The sequence below is a fragment of the Anomalospiza imberbis genome, chromosome 39 (assembly GCF_031753505.1).
Source record: "Anomalospiza imberbis isolate Cuckoo-Finch-1a 21T00152 chromosome 39, ASM3175350v1, whole genome shotgun sequence".
Taxonomy (NCBI): Eukaryota; Metazoa; Chordata; class Aves; order Passeriformes; family Viduidae; genus Anomalospiza; species Anomalospiza imberbis.
In genome coordinates this window covers 469,139-489,055 of record NC_089719.1, presented here as the reverse complement: position 1 = coordinate 489,055, position 19,917 = coordinate 469,139, and the positions used below count along the sequence as shown (strand labels likewise).

Here is a 19,917-nt window from a genome sequence, read left to right as displayed (position 1 = left end):
GGGCGGTCGCGGCGAAAGCAGGGGTTGCCGTAGTGGAGCCAAGCCCCGGCATCGCCCGGCACAGCGGAGCCAACCCGGCCCGGCACCCTGCGGAAGCCGTAGCGGTAGAGCTGGCGCACGAAGCTGCGGAACTGCGTGGCCCTGAAGGTGTGCGGGGCCGGGCCCCGGGCGTCGCCCGGGCTGAGCAGCTCCCGCTCGAAGAGGGAGCGGTGGATGAGCAGCCCCCGGGCCCGGCTGTCCCAGCGCACAGAGCGGACGCGGGGGCTGTTCGCCAGGCGCCACAGCTTGGCGGGGAAGGCGCTGGCTCTGAGCCCGGCGGGCAGCGGCAGCTCCGCCATGGCGCCGCTCGCCGGCTGTCGCCACAACGGCCCCGGCGCAACGGCCACGTGGGGATACCATAGGGACAGAGCCAACGCGGGGATTTGGAGCCTGGGGGTGCTGGCACCAAAGTCCTGCTCTTGAGAGGGGTGCAGGGACACAGGGGCTGTCAGAGGACATTGAGAGACAGGGGACATGAGGCCATAATGGGCCAAGCAAGATCCTGCCCAGCATGGCAGCAAAGACATTTCCTCCCCGTGGCCTTGGCACTCCAGGGCACCCCAAAAAGGGCCGAGGAGTCCTATGTGTAACCAGGAGGGATGACTGACATCACTGTGGGTCCCAGCATTCCCCAGTCCCTTGCTGGCCGTTCAGTGCACACTGGGGCCGCTGGGCATGTGTGGAACATGGGGATGGGGTGCACAAAATTAAAGGGGGACCCCAAAGTGGAAGGAGTGGAAGCCAAAATCGCTGGGTGGAGACCCCCAAAACGGAGGTGTGAAATCCCAAAATGGAGGGAGGAACCCACAAAATTGGGGCAACGCCCCAAAAACCCACATGAAGCTGTTCTCTCCCTCCATTGTTTACCAACAAGAGTTCCATCTACCAACTCTAATTTCAGCAAATAATTCCAAGTGTTTTAGCTGAAACTCATTCTGAGCAAACTTTGTAGAAGTGATCACAGAATCACAGAATGTTCTGTGTTGGAAGGGATCCACCGAGTCCAATTCTGAAGGGAATGGCTTGCTGGCAGGGTCAGCACCAAAGACACCCACCCCAGCTTAAGGAAGAAGTGTCATTGACTGTAGGGCAAAGCAGCACAGAAGTACAAAAGGATAAGCTAAGCAATGCACCTGATTATTACTAGAAAAGATTGCCTGTAGGGATTCAGAAAGATACATCACCAGTTACCCTAATACTTGACCATTGTCCTGACACACACGTCAGCTGGGGATGCCCTGTCACACCAAGGGATTGGAGAAGCACTCCCAGTAACTGGGAATTCCTATGTGGTTCGCCCACCCTCAGGCGAGGCCACCAACTTTGCACCAAGTGAGAGGGCCCAGATTTTATACTGTTGAATAAACAAGCTACCATAACTTCTAGTGTGGGAACATCTGGTTTCATCCTCCTCTTGGCCAGGGCTCAGGGAGGAGCTAAGGGAGTTTGCTTTGAGCCTACACCTTCAAACAAAGCCAGATAGAGATGTGATAAATGAATATGATTTGTGCCAATAATTGTAACTATATCGATATTTTAGAAAATATTTGTTAAAAAGTAATAGGGGAAAGTGATATGTAATTAGCATCACAAAACAGCTGTTTGCAGATGCTCATAAGATCCAGGATGGAGTACAGAGATATTTTCGCACAAACGGCCTTGGGAAGGACAAAGCTGGGAAAAACTCCAAGAGTGGAATTGACATTGAGACAAATGAAAGTCCAGGCATCTTCTTCTTAGGCAAGATTGGCCTTGAAGACAATTAAGCTGCCCATATGGCCCTGGGCGCAAGGCTGGTGCCCCACAGGACATGGGTGCCACCCTCGGTGGGGCACAAGGGGAAGGCTGAGGAAGCAGAGCCCAGAGACTGTGTGGGGGAAATAACAACAATTTATTTATTTTTCTAAAAATAAGGAGTTGAAGAGCCTTGCTAGTTCTACTGGCTGGGGGGCCTCTTGCAGGGGTGGGGAGAGTTTAGGCCTTTCTCTTTAGGGACCGCCGGGGCCACCCAGGCAAGCAGTGCCTGCCTTGGGTGGGACCAGAGGGTCTGAGGCTGGTGCTTTGGACAGATGGATCAGAGGGACCTGCCTCATCCTGGGGCTGGTCCTGCTCTGGGGACACCGGCACAACTGGGGGATGGCTTTGACCCCTGCTGGGGGGGGTCTCCGTTGTGGCAGCTTCCTCTTCTTCCTCTGTGGGGACTTGAGGGCTGCTGGGTAGAGTCCAAGAGCTGGGTCTGGGGCTTTTAGGGCTGGAGGAGTTGGGGTTGTTTGGGCTGGAGAAGCTGGGGGAACTGTGGCTGTTGGGTCTGGAGAGGCTGGGGGAGCTGGAGAAGATGGAACTGGAGCTGCTGGAGCAGCTGCTGGCTGCTGGGCTGTCATCCTCATCTGCGGCAGCGTGGGAGTGCAGCAGACTCTGGGCCCCTGAGCTGCAGTGTCTCACAGTGATGTCGATGGTGCCCTGGACCAGTGGCACTGTGTGTTCCTCCAGGAAGCCCTGCAGACTGGATCATGACCTCCTGGTCTGGCCCACACACACAGAGAACATACAGGATGGCACTCTGTGCTCCTTGCCATCCACCCCTGCTCCCTTTGGATGGCCTCCGTCCTCTGGTTCAGCCAAGTCCGCACAGGGTCCAGAAGTTCCCGTTGTCGACGGAAAAGTCCTGCCCAGACCTTGGGCAGGACACCGCCGACAGCTCTGGCTGGTGTCTCCTGAGGAGAAGAGGGATGGGCCGGCACAGGGCCATGGGGGTTGTTCTCGTCCTGGCTGCCGGGAGCTCGCTCTGATGAGCTCGTGCCTGCTGGCAGCTGCTCAGGGGCTGTGATGACAATCTTTAGAGAGTCACCGGCATCATCAGAAAACCTGACAGTCTCTATTGCTCCTCTGCACAGTGGGCATGATGGATTTGTCTGTGCCCACGGCAGGATGCAGCTCCGGCAGAACTGGTGGCCACAGGGCAGAGTAGAAGCCACGTCATCCCAGGTGTCCTGGCAGATGGCACAGTTGCCATCTGTCTCTGTGGCCATATTTGGCTGCTGCAGCATGTTGGGGAGGGCTGAGGATCAGGAGCTGCTCTCTGTTGCCGTTGTCACAGCCTGCAGGAGAGGGGAGGAAGGAGAAGGACACCCTCCCACCTCCCTAAAGACCTGTCACCTGCCCACGTCTGACCAGGGGACGTTTCCTGTCAGTGCTGCAGGTACGCTCTGCCCCAGCCAGGCAGGGCTGGGGAAACCCTGCTGGTTGCTCTGGGACTGGCACTGGGACCTGCCAAGAACAGGCACCACTCAGCACCAGAGAAACCTGGCTTGACCCTCCACACCTCGCAGTCAGGCTCGGTAGGAGTTCAGGCCAGAGCCAGACTGGCACCGGCTCTGCCCACGTCTGTATTTAAGCAGCGAGGGGGGACATGTCACAATCCTGCGCTCGGTGATGTCACCCTCCATCAGGAGGCCATGTCCACGCCAGTGCATGTTGATAGGAGAAAGAAGAAAACTTCTGCACTTCCATATTGCTCTGCCTTGGCCACCTGTGTCATGTGTCCATGGCCGTGTCTCATCCCTGCTCCTGACACCTTTCCAAGGTTTTCTGTGAGGAGCGGAGTGGTGGGAGCTGCCAGCATGAACGACCTGTGGCTGGATGATGTCTCCTTCTGTCACTGCCTTTCTGTGGCAGTGCTGGGATTTGGAGAACCTGGGTGCTGGTGGCCAGCCCGGGGTGAGAGTGTCCCCCACTGTGGGACAGGGTTGTGTCCCTGCTTCAGGGAGAAGCAGGAAGGAATGTTTTGCTCCAGCCCCATCCACTCCCGCTGACACTTGCCCGCAGTGCCGGGTCCCTCTCCACTTCCCAAGTTTCTGTGTTTCTGGAGTTCAGTGCCTTTGTGCTCCTTTCCAGAGCCTCAGGAACGACCTGGAGTTGCTGTCCCAGCAGAGTGGGGTACAAGGGCCAGAGGAGCAGTTTAAAGTCCTTGCTTGCTATACCATTGTAACTTTCTCTACTTTCAGACTTTGCAGCTGCAGCTAGCTCTAAGTTTCTCTGCTCTTTCTGCTTCTAAGGCCTGCTTTCCGAGCTTTCTGAAAATCATCTTACCTTTACTATTTCCCACATTCACTGAGCAGGATCTCAGGTCGAACACCCCCTCAAGGCCAAGCCTTTGCCATCCCATCAGTGCTTGGATTATTTATTTACACGCTCAGGTTGCGAGCACGAGCCTCTGTATCAGGACTGAGTTCCCTCTTCCGCCTGCCAGCACCTCGCTTAGGGGACGAGAATTGATAAATGTGAAAGAATGACAGATAAAAGTTATTATGAAGATAATAACTTCAGCTCCTTCAGCTCCTGGTGTTCAGCTGCTCATGCTGAACCGGACGACTCGGGGAGAAGAACACAGTCCATCCAATTCCTTCTGGGACACGGAGAGGAGAGGCTGTGGAAACAGGAGCAGTGTTTGGTGTGGCCTCCTCTCTGCCCTGCACGCCTTTCAGCACTTTGAACTAGCCAAGAGCTTTCTCCAAGAGTGCAATGGAGCAGCTGTTCCTGCTGCCAGCTCTGGCTCTCTCCAGTCTCTGACCTTGCCTGCTTTTGTCCCTCTTGCTGTGCCCTCTGCTCCTCCAGGGCTCGGTGGCTGCTGCCCAGGACTGTGGGACTGGCACAGATCCAGGGGACGAGACCCTCCTTTCTCTGCCCTTGGAGCTGCCTGGGCACAGCAGCCTTTTCCATCTGGAAGCTCCCCATGGACAGGGAGTCCCCAGCTCCGTTCCTTGCACAACCTCCAGGAGCCCAGGGCTGCCATCTCAAGTCCCTGCTGGCCCTGGGGGCTCCCAGGTGGGCACAAGTGGGGCAGCAGAGCCAGCAGGGAGCCTGCGAGTCTCTTCCAGCCCTGTCTGCTCTGAGTTTGGGCCTTGGAGCCTCAGGTGGCCAAAGGCAGCTGCTGCTGGTCCCTCTGTGTGCCCCTGTGTTTAGCAGTGCTGCTCCATCCGTCTGTGCCCAGCCACGGGGAAAAGCCTCAGCCCTGCAGGGCCAGGAGCTGCCGGGCTCTGCCTGAGCAGCTCAGCCAGAGGGAAGGGAGCTGCTCCCCACGGGAACCAGGAGCCAAGGGCTGGAGCACCTCGTTCTGGGGCAGAGCCCAAATTCTGTGGGGGAGTAACAGAGTTATTCACGTGCACTGGTGTGTCAGCTCTGCAGGTGCTGTGCCTGCAAACACATGGCTTGAGATGTGCAAAAGAATTCTGCAACTCTTGGCTGGACCAGGATGTCAGCAGTGCTGAACTCCAGCTTAGTCCAAAGCAAACACTTGACACCTCTGCTCATATCTGCTAGATTTTTTACATCGGGGTATCCAGAGAAAAGCAAACAGAGGAGTAAATATTTTCATTATTTATCAGCAATGTATCTCATTTTGTTGAACATTTCTTTTTCAGAATGTGTTATCTTCTTAAAAAGAAAAAAGACAAAAAACCCGAGAAAAATATGAAAGAGAAAAAAAAGAAACAAATGTGTAGTGAAATCTTCTTGAACTTTGGATTAAGAGGTAACTGATCTATTTAAAGGGAGAACTCATTTACTTTGTGCATGTTCTCATGCCTGGATCCATCTTAAGGACTGACGTCAGCATCCTTTTTTAAAAAACTTTGTGTTTTGTTTCCAATATTAAGATTTTTTTTAATTGCAGTTGAAGCAATAGGAGGATGAGAGATGGATTGTGCACGACTGTGTCTTGAGTGCAAAAATATTGCAGTTTGAAACTTGGACCTAAAGTATTGAAAATGAAACTTACAAATCCCAGTGCATTGTGTGACAGCAGCTTTTCCTATAGGATGTGCAGCATCACAAAGACTTCATCAGTGGGGTTGGGAGTGCTTGGAGCTTTGTCCTGTGCCACTCTGGGATGTCATGAACCAGGACTTCACCTGCCACCAGCCCAGGTCACCCTCTGCCACCACAGCTCCTTGGGCCTTGTGTCCCCAAAGCAGACACAAAGTGTTTCTGCTGCTCCCCCTTTGCACAAACCCACAGAGAGCTGGGATTTTTCCAAGGCTCGTGTCTCCATTGGGCCATATTCCCAAAGAACCAGCAGCACATCCTGATGAATACGGCGAGTTACGTGGATGGTTGTCAGCTCCACTTCCTGCCTAGAAATCCTGAAACTGCTTCTAAATGCTGCTCCTTCAGCTCCTGGACACCTTCTCACACAGAGCTGGGAAAAAAATCCCCTGGCCACTGGCTAAAAGGTGAGTTATGCCCAAGTTAGAGCACTGTGGGAAATCTCTGTCCCTCCCTGACGTTTTAATGTATCTGTACATGGGGGTGTGCATGGATGTGTCTTGTATACAAAGGAAGGAGCGTGCAAGCAACGGGACTGACACTTTCAGGGCCCATGCTATTCCATACCCATGGGCACAGAGACATTATGGAAACCCTGGCACACTCAGAGCCTTCTGTCCATGGGTACAGAGACATCCAAGAGCCCCTGGCACACACAGAGCCTTCTGTCCATGGATACAGAGACATCCAAGAGCCCCTGGCACACTCAGAGTCTTCTGTCCATGGGTACAGAGGCATCCAAGAGCCCCTGGCACACTCAGAGCCTTCTGTCCATGGGTACAGAGACATCCAAGAGCCCCTGGCACACACAGAGCCTTCTGTCCAGGGGTACAGAGACATCCAAGAGCCCCTGGCACACACAGGCCTGGCACACACAGGCCTGGCAGCACAGGTGGCTTTCCCCACAGGCTGCAGGAGATGAGAACACAACATTTGCCAACACTGACTGCAAGCCACAGCTCTGGGTGCTCCCCGTGAACCTCAGTTCTGGGACCACTGTCTGCCCAAGCTTCAGGGGCTGCAGTGGGAGCCCGGCTGGGCTCTGCCCTGGGGCCATCCTGCAGGGACAGCTGCAAACAGGGAGCATTCCCTTGCCACAAACAGCCAAGCCAGGGCTGCAGGGCAGCTGCTCCAGCCCGGACTGCACTGCTGAGTGCTGTGCTCTGGGGCTGGGGCTCCCCGCACAGGGGACTGGACTGGTGTGCCACAGGAGACAGAGAAGCTGCAGCTTCAGCCTAACTGAGGTGGGTGCGTGGGCTGGGAAGAGTGGGGAGGCTCAAGGGGATTCACAGAGCTCATCCTGCTGCAAGGACGAGGAAAAGGGAGTGGGAACTCAGCAGTGAGGAGAGCTGAGGGCTGGAGAGCAGCTCTGAATGACACTAAAATCCCACTGCACCTCTGAGACATTGCTGCTCCTCAGCCAGTGACAGGATGAGTCCCTAAGCCTGGGGCTCAGCCTTCCTTGTGGCGAGGGGCATCAAGGAAGGCAACAGTGTGATGGAGACTGCCATGGGCTGGGAACTCACTGGGGGAAAAGAGGGAGCAGTTGGGAAGTAAAAGGCAGGTGGGGGAGAGAACAGTTCAGAGAAGGGCCGAGATACAGCTTGAGCAAGCTACAAAATGTCATTTGGGGTCATCCCAGATTGATTTCATTTCAGAAGCTATTGAACAAGTTTATTTTGGGGTGGTGGCATGTTTTCCCTGGGAGGTGTACACTCTGCACACTTGAGCTGTGTTGCTGAAATGCTCCAGCAGGTCTGTGCTGCAGGTCACCCCATTTCTTCTTTGGCTGATTGCGGCCCGGTGCTGAGCTCCAGCAGAGCCCTGGCAGAGCCCAGAGCAGCCTCAGCACCCGCAGAGCCCGGCTGCAAGGAGAGAAACCAGAAAGCGCCCGTCAGCTGAAGGCTCCTGTCCCCTTGTCCCAGCCGCCCGCGGTGCCCAGGCCATGCTGGCCGTGCCCAGAGCTGTGCCCAGAGCTGCCCATCCCTGCTGCCTTTGGGAGCAGAGCAGGAGGGCAGGACATGTGCCCAGCCTGCAGCCGGCCACGGCACATCCAGCCCTCAGCAGCTGCCCAGAGCAGGATGCTCCTGTGCTCGCTGCCATCTCCCCAAAGCTCTGATCCCACCATGCCAAGCAGACGGGACCCACCTGACGCCATCCCCCGCTGGAAGAAAAGCTGGTCCCAAACCATGTCCTCAGCCTTCTCCAAGGGCACGGCCCATCCATGCCACAGCTGCTCCCAAGCACTTCCCCATCCAGACTGGACCCCAGCTAGAATGGTTCCTCTAGAAAAACAAACAACAAATTATTGAAAATAGATTACAGAGGGGAACAAGAAAAAAGGTCAAAAATCATATTACTGTCAGGGACTTGAGGAAGGCCCAACCCCAGCATGCCAGGGAAAAACCCACCCACAGGTGAGGGAAGCCCAGGCTTTCTCCCTTCCCCCCTGCACTGCCCCCCAAAATAACGGTGATCCCAAAGCAAACAGGGGCAATGGAGCAGCCCAAGCCCTTCCTTGCCAGCAGAGCAATGCAGCCCCTGCACAGGTTCTGGAGTCCCACCTCTGCTCCCACCATGGGGGTTTGTTTGTGTCGGGCTGGCTGCCCCAGCCCCAGCCCCAGCCCGGGGCACGGTGGGTGCTGGGGGCTGTTGGCAGGGCCAGGAGCCCACTCCCATTTCATCACCACCCCAGCCCATCCCCCAGCCCTGCCAAAAGCAGCCTGGCAGCCGACTGAAGGATCAGCTGCATCTGCCCTAGCAAAGGGGGAACCTTTGGTTCCTGGCCAGGCTGTGCAATGCCCAAATCTGGGAGCATCCCCCTGCGTGTGGACTCACCTGCAAATTTCCTGTGGAGCCTGGCTTTGGAGAAGGTGCCAGAATCGAAGTCCATCATCCTCAGCTGCCGGTGGCCAGGTGGAGGAAGAGGTTGTCATCCTTGATGTCATCCTCGCTGTCCCCAGCAGCAGCATCCCCACCTGGTACAGCTCCTCCAGGGGCTCCTTCTCCTTCCCTGGGGGTGAGCCCAGGCTGTCAGGGTTCTGCCCAGGGCCCCAGCTGTCAGGGAACCAGACAAGCAAAACCAGCTCAGATGGCAGCCACCAGTGCTGGGCAGAGCAGCTCAGCTCCAGCACAAGGGCTGCATGTTCCCATCTGATGACCCCTGGGCAGTGACACAGGCAGGACAAAATGTCTGGGTTCCTTTGCTTCTCATTGCCAAGGCATGTGTGGAGCTGCAACTTACCAGGGCCTTGCATCAAAGTGTGCCTGTGGCTCTCTCCCTTCTTCTAGGGCAGATGAATATCCTGCAGCCAGGGATCACAGAACAGCTCTTCTAACGAGGGCCTGTCCGAGTGCAGCATGGATAAACAGCGCCTGATCACATCTTGGCACTCTGGGCAGAGAAACCAGAACCCGCCGGTCAGCTGGAGAAGGCTCCTGTTGGCTTTGCCCCACTATTCCCGTGCCCAGGCCATGCTGGATGTGCTCAGAGCTGGGCCTAAACTTCCCCATCAATTCCCTGTTTTGGAGGAGAGCAGGAGAGCAGGACATGTGCCACCTCCTCAGCAGCTGCCAGAGCGGGATGCTCACGAGCTGCTGCTGTCTCCCAGCACTGGCATTGCCCCCGTGGCCAGAGATGAGGATCCACCTTGAGAGAGCCGTCCTGGCAGCGAGAGCTGATGGTCCCAGCTGATGTTCTGGCTCCTCCTGAAAGGGTGCTCCCCGCAGACCATCTGGTGCAGCAGGATGCCCAGGGACCAGATGGTAGCTGGCTTGCCGTAGTACCAGCCAAACTGGGTCCATTCTGGGGGGCTGTATGACCGTGTTCCTATGGAATACAGATGGGGTTCATCAGGGGGATGCTGCTGCTCCCAGAGCCTGGCCCCAGCATCCCTGGGCGTGTGGGGGCTGCCCCAGTGGCACACGGGGTGACCCGCTGCCCTCTCGCCAGCACCTGGGACTTGTGTACAGACTCGGGGTTGGAAAAGAAGCCACTGGGGTTGGAAGAGGGCAGCAGAAGTCCTGGCAAGGCCCGACAATGAGGAGGAAAAACCCACCCAGTGCTTGGGAAAACCATGCCTTCATCTTCCCTGCCTGCATTGCCCCAAAAACATTATGAATCCAAAACAAACCAGGTGAGTGGAGCAGTCCAAGCCCTTTCTAACCTGCACACCAAACCGGCTGGGACACAGGTTACGGCCCCCCTCTCTGCTACCCCCACGCACCCCCGGTGCGCTGGTGCCGTCGGGCTCTGGGAGGAACGCAATTCCGTCAGTGGGGCTGATGCCGTGCCAGGGGTCGGGAACCCCTCACCCAGCACGGGGTGCTCTGTGCCCTGCGCTGGCCCCACGCCCGCTCTCCCTCGAGGTGTCCTGGTGGCTTCCACCCTGCCGGGCCTCGGCTCATCCCCGCCGGCACGGCCCGGCTTCTGCCGCTGGCCCCACTCACTCACCAGCTCGCCCCAGTGCCGGACGCGGTTCCTTGGCACCCTTTTGATGGCCACCTGCAAGCCAAGAGCAGCAGCGGGCTTAGTTTGCCGCCCGCCCTGCGCAGCCCCAGCCCCAGCCGCAGACCCAGCCCCATCCTCCTCCTCCTCCTTCTTCCCCTCCTCCTCACCCTCCCTCTACTCCTCCCCCTCCTTCCCCTCCTCCTCCTCCTCCACCCCCTCCTCCTCCGCCCGCCGCCGGCCTCGCCGCTCACCGGGGCGCTGTCCGAGAGCCGCGTGGCCGCGAAGACGCTGCCGAAGCCGCCGCTGCCCAGCAGTGAACCCAGCCGGTACCGCTCCTTCAGGCCCTGCTGCGCCTTCCCTGCGGGCGGGACGCGGCTGTCAGCGCTCGGCCCGGGGCCAGGAGCGGCCCCCGAGCACCCCCCGACCGCCCCGGGCCGGCCCTCCCCAGGCGTTCGCTCCTAGCAACGGGACAGCGGCGGCTCGGGGGCGGCGGCCGCGCTGCCGAGCGGCGGAGCTCGGGCCGGGGAAGCCGCAGCGGAGGCGGCGGCAGCGGCCGCGCCGCGTGTGTCCTCCGCGGGGCCCGGGAGGAGCCGGGGCCGGGGCCGGGACTGGAGCCCACGTCGGGGCCGGGGCCGGGCTCGGGCCAGGCGGAGCCAGAGGGAGGCGATGCCGGCCCAGCCCCAGGCACTGATGCCCGCCCAGCAGCGCCACCGCCAGCACGGCCAGAGCCGGGCGGAGGCGAGACCCCGGCGGGACGGCCGGGGACGGGGACGGGAACCGGGGCGGGGACGGGGGCGGGGCAGCCCCGCCCGGGGCCGGGGGCGGGCCGGAGGCATGGCCCAGCCCGGCAGGGGAGAGGGAGACTGGAAGAGGAGGGGGCACAGGGAAAGAGAGGGCGGGAGAGGGTGTGGGACAGCGGGAGAGGGAGAGGAGAAGCAATAGAAAGTAAAGAAAGTCGCTTCTTTCACTGCTGCTGCCGCCGCTGCTGCTGCCGCCGCTGCAACTGAAGCTCCGGGGCCGTTTGTCCCCGTGTCTGTTTGTCCGTTGCCCGCTCGCCCCTGCGCCCAGCCCCCCGCTCCCCGGGGGCAGCCCCTGAGCCTGTCCAAACACGGGAATTTTGCCCTGTTCAGCCCAGATCCAGACTCTGGACTCCTGCACGAGGTAAGAAGTATCTCAGAGGTCCCCGCTGAGGATACAACCCTATCGGGGCACATTCCCTGGCTGGAGGATTCCCTGGTCCTGGTCCTGCACTTATGGCTCCAGCGTTGCTTTCCAGTGAATACTGGAAGGCAAACTGCGTGGCTCATGGTACTTTAGAGTGTCTAGAACTCGCTAAGTCACTGATCTTAGAGGTGAGATACATTTGGAATTAATGGGATGGAGAAGTAGTGCAAGATGGAAAAAGGCAGCAGAGAAATAAATAGAGGAAAACATCTTGGACTGTTTCTTTCAATTTTCATTTCACTTCTGGAAAGCTGTTTCAGTTTTCCAGGAATCTTCTCCACAGTCCTGTTTGCTCTTCTCAAGAACCTTTCCTGGAGAACCAGGTTGAGCTCCTGTCACAAGATGTGCCACCACCTGCAGCTTCTCTTGGCTTTCCACACCATGTGTGCAGCAGGAGTCTTGCAGCCAAGCAGGACCAAGGTTTGGAGAACTTGACAGCTTGTCCTTTCTTTTCCTGGCGAGCTGGGGAGTTGTGCCATTGGTGAGGTTTTCATTGTGACTGTTCCAGCCTTGGGAAACAGGAGGTGGAACCAGGACTTGTTAGGGAATACAAGCCTGACTGAATGCAGAGAAGGAATCTCCAGAGCCCGCAGCCAGAAATGGAGAGTTGTGTGATAATCATTCCCACATCTCCATGGACACCTGGAAAGTGATCTAGAACATGAAAATGGGACAGAGGGAGTTTGTTTCTGTGTTCAGTTTGGATGATTCTACATCTCCAGTGCTGGTATAAATCAAGAGCACAGTCAGTTCATGATAAGCACCAGAACAGGCTGGACCTCTGAGAGTAGGTGATGGAAAGAATTTGAAAAGGAGAAATGCAGGGAATGACTTGGTGGACTTTGTCTGGAAGAAGGGTATTTTTTTTTTAATTATTTCTAGTCCATTGCTTCTGCTTTTGTCCTTCTTACAAGGCCATTTGCATCCCAGATTCCTCATGAAATGAGATCCCTGAGCTTCTGGAACTGCCTGAAAGATGCCCTGTTCTTGCAGGGACACTCAGGCTGAAACAGGAAGCAATTTTGAAGCAATTGTATTAAACAAAAACCAGTTCTTAAGCAGAGATTGATGTCACTGCCCCCGACCAACCACCATGGGCAAATCTCTGGCTCAGCCTGGAGCAGTGACCTTGAGGGGGTGTCCCCACTGCAGGGAGGAATCTCCACAGCCCCCAAGAAGGGAAATGTCAGGAGACGCTGCCATTAAAATTTGGATGGGGCTTTTCTAGTCTGAAGTGCTGCCCTGTCAGTCAGATGTGCCCAGGCTGGGCCAGCTCAGCAGCTCTGCAGGAGCTCTCAGTGGTGTCACTTGGTTGTTCCTTTCTCTGGGGATTTTTCCAGCCCTGCCACAGCTTCAGCTCCCTCTGAGGATGTGGAACCTTGGGATGGAGGAGTCAGGCTGGTTTCAGCATTATTCACCCCAACAGCAGCGTGACCCCCTCCTTCATTTCCCACTGGGGCTTTGCAAACAGGGCCTTGCGGGAGTGGTTTGAGCCCATTGCGGGCAGAGCCTCCTGCTCCAGCAGGAACTGCCTTTCCTGTGCCAGGAGCAGGGCAGGTCCCGCTGCAGGAAAAGCCCCAGGCCAGCCCCAGCACAGGGAAGGCCTCGGGCGCAAGGGCAGAGTGCCGTGCTGGGAGCTGTGCCAGGGAGAGCCTGAGGCACCAAAGGCGCCTTGGCAGCAGCAGCTGCTTGCAGGGCATGGCCAGAAGCCTCCCTTGGCAAGCCGGCCTGGTGGCCAGCACTGCAGAGCTGCTGCCTCAGGGCTCATTTCTGGCTGGGCTCTGCCCCAGCCCACAGAGTGTGACCTCAGCCCTGACTCTGCCACGGCCCTTGTGCCTGAGCCCTGCAAAGCCCAAAGGTCACCTGTGCCCCCCTGGCTGTGCCAGCCCCTGGGGCAGGGGGAGGAAAGGCAGAGAAGGGGCTGGGTTTGGCTGTGGGATGTGGGGTCCAGCAGAGACCATGAGGAGTCAAGGCAGTGGATGGAGTGCACTGAGCAGCCCCTTCTGCCCATGCAGTCCTGGAATGGTTTGGAGGGGAAGAGCTCTGCAGTGCTCATCTCATCCAAACCCCGCCATGAGCAGGGACATCTTTCACCAGATCAGGTTGTTCAGAGCCCTGTCCCAGCTAGACTTGAATGTTTCCAGGGATGGGGCACTGACCACCTCCCTGGGAACCTGTCCTGGTGTATCACCACCCTCATCATCCAAAATTTCCTCCTTATCTGTTCTTATCTGAACCTCCCTTCCTTTAGTTTAAAACCACCCCCCTTTGTCCCGTTGTGCCAGGCCCTACTAAAACCTTTGTCCACCCTTGTATTCCCAATGAGCCGGGTTTCCATGGCAACTGCCAGGACAGGTGACCCAGGTGTCACCCCCAGTGAGGGCTGCCATGGACACAGTGCCCAGCACTGCCCCTTTCTGTGGGGCTGACCTGGCCTTTGGCCCTGGCCCTGGCGTTTGCTGCTGGTTCCGTGGCGCCTGACCGGCCAGCGCGGCACAGGGCAGGTGGCCGTGGCACAAGCCCCCAGCAAGGGATCCCCTCTGGCTCTGGGCAGTGACAGCAGCCCTGAGCAAGGGGCCAGGGCAGGTTTCCATCGTGACCAACCATCACAAGGGCTCCAGGAGCAGAGTGACTCTTGCCAAGGAACTTTGTGGTGCTGTCGCTTAATATTAAATCTGGTTTTTGCTGATCCCTTGCTGGGGATTTTTTCAGCGCTCTCAAGCCCTCGTTGGTAACAGGGTGAAGGAGCCCTGGCCCAGGCTCTGGCGGAAACGGGGACGCTGCTGGGGGGTCCCTGTCCCCCTGTCCCACCCCCCACAGCCCCAGCCCCTGTCCCCGTGTCAGGCTCTGGGGTCGATCTCGTGGAACATCCTCTGGGGGAGGCTGCGGCACCGGGGGGACCCGGGGGGACAGGGGACCCCTCTGTGCACGAGCAGCGTTGGACTTCTCTGGGGGAACTGTGAGGGGGGGCTGGGGTGGAGTGACCTCCCCTGTGACCTCACACAGCCCCTGTGATGTCACACAGCCCCTGTGATGTCACACAGCCCACTCTGAGATGTAACAGGCCACCTGACATTTCATACAGGTGTCCTGTGAGGTCACAGCCTGCTCTTTGAGGTCCCAGTCTGCTCTGTGATGTCACAAAATCTTCCCTGTGATGTCACAGCCACCTTTGTGATGTTATGCAGCCTCGCTGTGATGTCGCAGCCTGCTCTTTGATTTCAGTCAGCCCTGTGATGTCACAACCCACTCTGTATTGTCTCAGCCTTCTCTGTGACATCACACAGCTGCTCTGTGATGTCACAGAGCCCTTTTCTATGATGGCAGAGTCTTCTCTGTGGCCTCACAGCCCATTCTGTGATGTCACACAGCCAGCCTGTAATGTCACAGCTGACTTTGTGACATCACAACCTCCTCTATGATGTCACAGCCTGCTCTGTGATGTCACAGACTGCTCTGTGATGGCAGAACTCACTTAACATGTCACACAGCACCTCTGTGGTCACACAGACCCACCCTGTGATGTCACAACACCTTCAGTGATGGAACACAGCCACCCTATAATGTCACAGCACACTCTTTGACCTCACAGCTTGCTCTGCTCTCTGATGTCATACAGGCATGCTCTGATGTCACAGCCTGCTCTGTGACGTCTCATAATAAACCAGTGATGTCACAGCCAACGATATGATGTTACAATCTGGTCTGTGATGTCACACAATCACAGAATTGCTGGGTTGGAAGAGACCTTCAATATCATACGGTCTGGCCCATGCCCTGACACCACCTCAGCTAAACCATGGCACTGAGTGCCACATCCAGTCTTTTTTTAAACACATCCCATGATGGTGACTCCACCACCTCCCTGGACAGACAATTCCAGTACTTTATCACCCTTTCCATAAAAAACTTTTTTCCAAATATCCAACCTAAATTTCCCTTGGTGCAGCTTAAGACACTGTCCTCTGGTCCTGTCAGTTGTTGCGAGGAGAGAGACCGACCCCCACCTGACTGCAACCACCTTTCAGGGAGTGTGGAGAGTGATAAGGTCACCTCTGAGTCTTCTCCAGGATAAACAACTCCAGCTCCCTCAGTCATTCCTCACAGGACTTGTGTTCCAGACCCCTTGTAACAGATAAGAGAAGTCTCTTTGTTCATCATTAAACAGGAACTCAGGCAAAGGAAGAGGTTTTTTGTGAATAACAGGAAACCCGAGGATATGCTGACTCCTTAAGTTGATTGTACAACGACGGTCGGGAGGTGTGTAACCATCTATGGAAAGATTGTTACAGGGTCATAAACCCCCAGTGAGGAAGAGGAGGAGAGCCTTCATCCAGACGACCACCAGAGAGCAGGCGGCGACCCCCTAGCAACTGGAGGCGCACGCGCAGAGTACTCCCGGAAAAGCCACAAGGCACGCGGAAGAAGGGGGAGAATAAAGGACCGTGGGAAAAGGGAAGCGGTGTGAGCCTTGGCGGAGCACTGACTCCCCGGCTGCACCCAGCGCTGTTTGCTTGTCATTGCTTGCTGTAATCAATAAAATTCTTTTTATCAATCGCGAAAGGATCAGACTAATTATTTACTTTAACTTAGAACACCCGTTCCCTGCTCTTGCTGCTGGCCCATCTTCAAAGCCTCTCCCTCGGGCTCTTCCTCCCGTGCAGAGCAGCTCTCCTGGACAGGGACGGCAGATGGCACAACTGGGAAGCCAAGGGAGCACTGAGTCAGTATGGGGACGTTTTCCTTGGCAGCAGCTGCACTTCCATCAGGGAAGGGAAGATCTCAGAGCCTCCCCAGGAGGGTTAGAAAGAAAAAGCAGCCGAGCGGGCCAGGCTGTGGTGAGTGCAGCCGCGGCGGGACTGTCCCACAGCCCCGGCAGCCCGGCACAGCCGGCACAGCTCCCGGGCCCTGCCGGCACAGCTGCCTTGCCCAAGGACAGCCCCTGTGCCGGCCGGGGCAGCTGCGCTGAGCAGCCCCAGCACGGGCAGGGCCCGCTGCTGCCCCGCCGGGCAGTGCCCACGGCCACAGCCCACGCCACCCTCAGCCCCACCCTGCCTCCCCGGCCCTGGGGCCTCACCCGGGCTCTCTCCAGCGTGGCAGCAGCAGGTCCCCGTTCCCTGCTCTTGCTGCTGGCCTTCTGCTTCTCCCTGCTGGCTCCCGTCAGTCTCCGGCTGTCCTCAAGGTCTCCACTGCAGCTGTGGCAAAAGCGGAGGCTCTGCAACTGGTTCCAAGGCCTGGCAGAGCTGCAGTCCCGGAGCCCTCTGTGCTCCCTGCCGGCCCCCTCCATCCCCTCAGCCCCGCCATGCTCTCGGCAAACCCCCAGCCCCCTTCAGTTTCTTCAGCCCCTCACAGTCCTCTCAGCCCCTCAGTCCCTTCTGACCCATCCCGTCCCCCTAGACCCGCCACCCCTCAGCCTGTGCCACTTCCCTGTCACCTCAGTGCCACCATCGCCCTCGGCTGCCCCACAGCCCTCAGCCCCAGCAGCACCTCAGGGTCACCGTCCCTTCAGCGTCACCGCCCCCTCAGCCCCCTCAGTCTCACCGTCCTTCAGCAGCTCCTCAGGGGACAGTGCCTGGGGCCACCGGCAGCTCCCACCGCTCCAGGGACACCCGGGGCTGGAACTGCTGCTCCGCCCGGCCCAGCCGCCAGCTCGGACCCAGCACAGGGAGAGGGGACACAGGGGGCACGGGGGGAAAAGCAAGAGGTGAGGGAGGAAGCAGAGCAGGAGAAGAGGTTAAAAAGAGGCCTACACCTATACAGATGTATAAAAAGAGGCCTACACCTATATGCATGTATAAATGTAACTACGGACATCTACAACTATAACTGCACATCTAAAAATGTAAATATATACACCTAAAACTAAAAATAAATTAACTAGACAAATCTCTGTCTTTGTAGATAGATAAATATAACTACATAAATCTATAAATACAACTACATATATCAATAAATATAGCTATACACATCTATCAATATAACTAGAGACAGAGGAATTCTACCTGCCCAATGGTCACAGGCTCTCCCTCTGTCTCTTCCTGGCACACAGGGCAGCCCTCCTGGACAAGTTGATCACACGGGATCTGGGAAGCAAAGGGAACACTGAGACAATCCTGGCCCTTGTGCAAGCGTCCCTTGAGCACCAATTGTCCTTCTATCAGGGACATTAAAAGATGGCCTGAAAGGCAGACTCTCACTTGGCAATTTGAAGCCTGCTCTTTAAAGAACAGGGATCCTTCCAAGTTTTCAAAACGGAAGTGTGTAAAGTATTTAAGTATTCTAATAAAGTCTCAGCACCCACAGTGCAAATGGCACCCACGAGAGCTTGAAACACAGACAGTCCCAGTGACAGAGAGACCACAGTCCTCACTGAAATGGCTGAAGGCTGCTGGGGGCTGAGGTATGAACCAGACTGGGACACCCAGCTTGGTGGCACAACTCCCACAAGGTCAGGTTTATTCCCTGCTCTCTTGCCACAGCAGAGGACTCAGTGCCCAAGCCTCTTGCGAAGCGTGGATGGCAGAGCTCGGGCAGGTTGTGCATGTGCCTTTGAACTAAAGGCACCAGGAAGCACCAACCCTGCAGACAAGAGCTCAACTCTTCTCGTCTCCCTTCCTGCCAGAGGCAGGCTCAGAGCAGCCGTCTCACACCTCTCTAAACCAACGGGGGCTCTGTCCTTACCAGGCTCCTCGGGCTCTGGGGAACTGTTCTCGCAGCTCTCGGTGCCAGATGAAGTTTCCTCTGCTGCAGCCCGGTTCACAGGCTCCCCTCCTGAAGACTCAGGGGCAACATTCATATTGCCCTTGAAAGAACAATAGAAAAAAAGAAAACTAAAGATCATTCAGTATTTTGCTGGAATCACATCAAGGATACAGTTACTCTCCTTCTCCATGTAACAGCGTTCAAAAGCTTTCAGCCCAGCCTCTTCCATTCCCCTCCAATGGGTTACCTGAGCAGAGGGAGACCTTTCAGGCAGGGATCTCCTGATCTCCCGGATCATTTGCTCGACGGCAAAGCCAAGATCCACTGGTGGCAATTGCTCTTCACCAGGTGCATTCCAGGCTGAGCCGGAGGCCGTCGATGCTGCACAACCTGCACTGCCAGGTGGAGCGCTGGGGGCTGAAGTGCCCGAGGTGGCTGCAAGAATCCAAAGACATTGGTCACACTCCACAATGTGGCTCTGGGACACAGATCTCTGTTGCTGCCTTGGATCAACCATCACAGGAAGCAGGCAGGAAAACCAGGCAGAGAATCTTTTGCCTTTCTAGGTGCCCCTTCTAATAAGCTTGAGAATTTTGGGCCGAGAAGGACAGAGCCTTGTGGAAAAATACTTCAAACAGTCACTTTTCATGACCTTTTGGGGAAAAGCAAGGCTACAACTCTTTTCCTACCTTGCGGGTCGTAGGCTGGGGGTTGCTGCTCCCTGTGGAGCTGCTGGAAGCTGCAGGGCTGGATCCTGAGCACCTCCCGGTCGATGGGAGGCAGCTGCCCTCCGTAGAGCTGCTGGAAGCAGCTGCGAGGCCCCTCCCGCCCGAGCGGCAGCAGCGGCTCCCCGTAGAAACCGAAGAAGCCGCAGGGCGGGATCCGTAGCAGCTCCCGCTCGGCGGGCGGCGGCCGCTCCCCATAGAGCTCCTGGAAGCGGCTCGGCCCCTCCCGCCGGGCCGGCACCGGCCGGTCCCTGTGCAGCAGGTGGAAGCCGCAGGGCGGGCGCCGGGCGAGCAGCGGCCGCTGCCCGGGGGGCGGCTGGAAGCGGCCAGGCCGGGGGCTGCGCAGCTCCCGCCCGTCCGGCAGCGTCCGCTCCCTGTGCAGCAGCAGGAAGCCGCTGGGCGGGCGCCCGGGCGGCAGCGGCGGCCGCTCCCTGGAGAGCGGCTGGAAGCGACTGCGCCCGTCCCGCCCGTGCGGCAGCGGCCGCGCCCCGGGGAGCTGCTGGGAGCCGCGGGGCGGGCGCCTGCGGCCCTCCCGCCCCGCCGCCGGCCGCTGCCTGTTGGCCGCGCTCCGGCGCCTGATGCGGAGCAGGAGGTCGGGGCGGTCGCGGCGAAAGCAGGGGTTGCCGTAGTGGAGCCAAGCCCCGGCATCGCCCGGCGCAGCTGAGCCAACCCGGCCCGGCACCCTGCGGAAGCCGTAGCGGTAGAGCTGGCGCACGAAGCTGCGGAACTGCGTGGCCCTGAAGGTGTGCGGGGCCGGGCCCTGGGCGTCGCCCGGGCTGAGCAGCTCCCGCTCGAAGAGGGAGCGGTGGATGAGCAGCCCCCGGGCCCGGCTGTCCCAGCGCACGGAGCGGACGCGGGGGCTGTTCGCCAGGCGCCACAGCTTGGCGGGGAAGGCGCTGGCTCTGAGCCCGGCGGGCAGCGGCAGCTCCGCCATGGCGCCGCTCGCCGGCTGTC

The 19,917-nt window shown here is 57.8% G+C and overlaps 1 protein-coding gene and 3 long non-coding RNA genes across 4 annotated transcripts in view; 2 read left to right on the top strand and 2 right to left on the bottom strand.

Moving 5' to 3' along the window:
- Positions 1-19,917, top strand: part of LOC137464210 (zinc finger protein 850-like) — a 711,331-nt gene that overhangs the window by 379,995 nt on the left and 311,419 nt on the right. The window lies entirely within an intron of this gene.
- The window catches only part of LOC137464227 (uncharacterized), a 433,227-nt gene that overhangs the window by 133,715 nt on the left and 279,595 nt on the right, over positions 1-19,917 (top strand). The gene's annotated exons all lie outside the window — the stretch shown is intronic.
- LOC137464226 (uncharacterized) overlaps positions 1-19,917 on the bottom strand; it is a 234,995-nt gene that overhangs the window by 22,065 nt on the left and 193,013 nt on the right. The window lies entirely within an intron of this gene.
- Positions 16,616-18,669, bottom strand: LOC137464223 (uncharacterized). Its single transcript, XR_010994086.1, has 4 exons — positions 18,486-18,669; positions 18,218-18,338; positions 17,078-17,619; positions 16,616-16,731 (listed from the first exon to the last, which is right to left on the bottom strand). It is a non-coding gene; the product is annotated as an uncharacterized lncRNA (long non-coding RNA).